The sequence below is a fragment of the Hordeum vulgare genome, chromosome 2H (genome assembly GCF_904849725.1).
Source record: "Hordeum vulgare subsp. vulgare chromosome 2H, MorexV3_pseudomolecules_assembly, whole genome shotgun sequence".
Classification (NCBI taxonomy): domain Eukaryota; kingdom Viridiplantae; phylum Streptophyta; class Magnoliopsida; order Poales; family Poaceae; genus Hordeum; species Hordeum vulgare.
Genome location: NC_058519.1, coordinates 15,564,907 through 15,569,169, shown reverse-complemented (window position 1 = coordinate 15,569,169; position 4,263 = coordinate 15,564,907).

Genomic DNA, 4,263 nt, shown 5'->3' with positions numbered 1-4,263 from the left:
AGTTCATTTGTAGTGCTTTTCAATTTCAGGGTCACCTAGCTCAAAAAAAATAAGTAAATGCACGAAAAATAACAAATGAAGTCAGAAATTGTTGAAATTTTGTGATGTGCCTTTGAATGGTGCATTTTGAACACACAAAAAGTATGGAGTTCAAATAAGTTCAAAAAAAATGAAATCCCTTTGTAAGAAATGAGTTCTCGTTCGAAACCCTCATACTTCGAGAGAGATTGTCCGTTTTGTACACGAAGTGCATCCAGTTTTTGTCGTAGACGTCTCAACTTTTTAACACCTGCTTTGTGGGTGAAATGATGATAGCATGCCAACTTTCAACATTTTCAGAGTTCATTTTTAGTGCTTTTCAATTTCAGGGTCAACTAGCTCAAAAAAAAAGTAAATGCACGAAGAATACCAAATGAAGTCGGAAATTGTTGAAATTTTGTTATGTGCCTTCGAATGGCGCATTTTGAACACACAATAAGTATGGAGTTCAAATAAGTCCAAAAAATGAAATCCCTTTGTAAGAGATGAGTTCTCGTTCGAAACCATGATACTTCGAGAGAGATTGTCCGTTTTGTACACGAAGTGCATCCAGTTTTTGTCGTAGACCTCTCAACTTTTTAACACATGCTATGTTGGTGAAATTATGATAGCATGCCAACTTTCAACATTTTCAGAGTTCGTTTGTAGTGCTTTTCAATTTCAGGGTCAACTAGCTCAAAAAAAATAAGTAAATGCACGAAGTATACCAAATGAAGTCAGAAATTGTTGAAATTTTGTGATGTGCCTTTGAATGCTGCATTTTGAACACACAAAAAGTATGGAGTTCAAATAAGTTCAAAATATGAAATCCCTTTGTAAGAGATGAGTTCTCGTTCGAAACCCTCATACTTCGAGAGAGATTGTCCGTTTTGTACACGAGGTGCATCCAGTTTTTGTCGTAGCCCTCTCAACTTTTTAACACATGCTATGTGGGTGAAATGATGATAGCATGCCAACTTTCAACATTTTCAGAGTTCATTTGTAGTGCTTTTCAATTTGAGGGTCACCTAGCTCAAAAAAAATAAGTAAATGCACGAAAAGTAACAAATGAAGTCAGAAATTGTTGAAATTTTGTGATGTGCCTTTGAATGGTGCATTTTGAACACACAAAAAGTATGGAGTTCAAATAAGTTCAAAAAATGAAATCCCTTTGTAAGAGATGAGTTCTCGTTCGAAACCCTCATACTTTGAGAGAGATTGTCCGTTTTGTACACGAAGTGCATCCAGTTTTTGTCGTAGACCTCTCAACTTTTTAACACACGCTATGTGGGTGAAATGATGATAGCATGCCAACTTTCAACTTTTTCGGAGTACATTTTTAGTGCTTTTCAATTTCAGGGTCAACTAGCTCAAAAAAAAGTAAATGCACGAAGAATACCAAATGAAGTCGGAAATTGTTGAAATTTTGTTATGTGCCTTCGAATGGCGCATTTTGAACACACAATAAGTATGGAGCTCAAATAAGTTCAAAAAAATGAAATCCCTTTGTAAGAGATGAGTTCTCATTCGAAACCCTGATACTTCGAGAGAGATTGTCCGTTTTGTACACGAAGTGCATCCAGTTTTTGTCGTAGCCCTCTCAACTTTTTAACACATGCTATGTGGGTGAAATGATGATAGCATGCCAACTTTCAACATTTTCAGAGTTCGTTTGTAGTGCTTTTCAATTTTAGGGTCAACTAGCTCAAAAAAAATAAGTAAATGCACGAAAAATACCAAATGAAGTCAGAAATTGTTGAAATTTTGTGATGTGCCTTTGAATGGTGCATTTTGAACACACAAAAAGTATGGAGTTCAAATAAGTTCAAAAAAATGAAATCCCTTTGTAAGAGATGAGTTCTCGTTCGAAACCCTCATACTTCGAGAGAGATTGTCCGTTTTGTACACGAAGTGCATCCAGTTTTTGTCGTAGACCTCTCAACTTTTTAACACCTGCTATGTGGGTGAAATGATGATAGCATGCCAACTTTGAACATTTTCAGAGTTTATTTTTAGTGCTTTTCAATTTCAGGGTCAACTAGCTCAAAAAAAAAGTAAATGCACGAAGAATACCAAATGAAGTCGGAAATTGTTGAAATTTTGTTATGTGCCTTCGAATGGCGCATTTTGAACACACAATAAGTATGGAGTTCAAATAAGTTCAAAAAAATGAAATCCCTTTGTAAGAGATGAGTTCTCGTTCGAAACCCTGATACTTCGAGAGAGATTGTCCGTTTTGTACACGAAGTGCATCCAGTTTTTGTCGTAGCCCTCTCAACTTTTTAACACATGCTATGTGGGTGAAATGATGATAGCATGCCAACTTTCAACATTTTCAGAGTTCGTTTGGAGTGCTTTTCAATTTCAGGGTCAACTAGCACAAAAAAAATAAGTAAATGCACGAAGTATACCAAATGAAGTCAGAAATTGTTGAAATTTTGTGATGTGCCTTTGAATGGTGCATTTTGAACACACAAAAAGTATGGAATTCAAATAAGTTCAAAAAATGAAATCGCTTTGTAAGAGATGAGTTCTCGTTCGAAACCCTCATACTGCGAGAGAGATTGTCCGTTTTGTACACGAGGTGCATCCTGTTTTTGTCTTAGCCCTCTCAACTTTTTAACACATGCTATGTGGGTGAAATTATGATAGTATGCAAACTTTCAACATTTTCAGAGTTCATTTGTAGTGCTTTTCAATTTCAGGGTCATCTAGCTCAAAAAAAATAAGTAAATGCACGAAAAATAACAAATGAAGTCAGAAATTATTGAAATTTTGTGATGTGCCTTTGAATGGTGCATTTTGAACACATAAAAAGTATGGAGTTCAAATAAGTTCAAAAAATGAAATCCCTTTGTAAGAGATGAGTTCTCGTTCGAAACCCTCATACTTCGAGAGAGATTGTCCGATTTGTACACGAAGTGCATCCAGTTTTTGTCGTAGACCTCTCAACTTTTTAACACATGCTATGTGGGTGAAATGATGATAGCATGCCAACTTTCAACATTTTCAGAGTTCATTTTTAGTGCTTTTCAATTTCAGGGTCAACTAGCTCAAAAAAAAGTAAATGCACGAAGAATACCAAATGAAGTCGGAAATTGTTGAAATTTTGTTATGTGCCTTCGAATGGCGCATTTTGAACACACAATAAGTATGGAGTTCAAATAAGTTCAAAAAAATGAAATCCCTTTGTAAGAGATGAGTTCTCGTTCGAAACCCTCATACTTCGAGAGAGATTGTCCGTTTTGTACACGAAGTGCATCCAGTTTTTGTCGTAGCCCTCTCAACTTTTTAACACATGCTATGTGGGTGAAATGATGATAGCATGCCAACTTTCAACATTTTCAGAGTTCGTTTGTAGTGCTTTTCAATTTCAGGGTCAACTAGCTCAAAAAAAATAAGTAAATGCACGAAGTATACCAAATGAAGTCAGAAATTGTTGAAATTTTGTGATGTGCCTTTGAATGGTGCATTTTGAACACACAAAAAGTATGGAGTTCAAATAAGTTCAAAAAATGAAATCCCTTTGTAAGAGATGAGTTCTCGTTCGAAACCCTCATCCTTCGAGAGAGATTGTCCGTTTTGTACACGAGGTGCATCCAGTTTTTGTCGTAGACCTCTCAACTTTTTAACACCTGCTATGTGGGTGAAATGATGATAGAATGCCAACTTTCAACATTTTCAGAGTTCATTTTTAGTGCTTTTCAATTTCAGGGTCAGCTAGGTCAAAAAAAAAGTAAATGCACGAAGAATACCAAATGAAGTCGGAAATTGTTGAAATTTTGTTATGTGCCTTCGAGTGGCGGATTTTGAACACACAATAAGTATGGAGTTCAAATAAGTTCAAAAAAATGAAATCCCTTTGTAAGAGATGAGTTCTCGTTCGAAACCTGATACTTCGAGAGAGATTGTCCGTTTTGTACACGAAGTGCATCCAGTTTTTGTCGTAGCCCTCTCAACTTTTTAACACATGCTATGTGGGTGAAATGATGATAGCATGCCAACTTTCAACATTTTCAGAGTTCGTTTGTAGTGCTTTTCAATTTCAGGGTCAACTAGCTCAAAAAAAATAAGTAAATGCACGAAAAATACCAAATGAAGTCAGAAATTGTTGAAATTTTGTGATGTGCCTTTGAATGGTGCATTTTGAACACACAAAAAGTATGGAGTTCAAATAAGTTCAAAAAATGAAATCCCTTTGTAACAGATGAGTTCTCGTTCGAAACCCTCATACTTCGAGAGAGA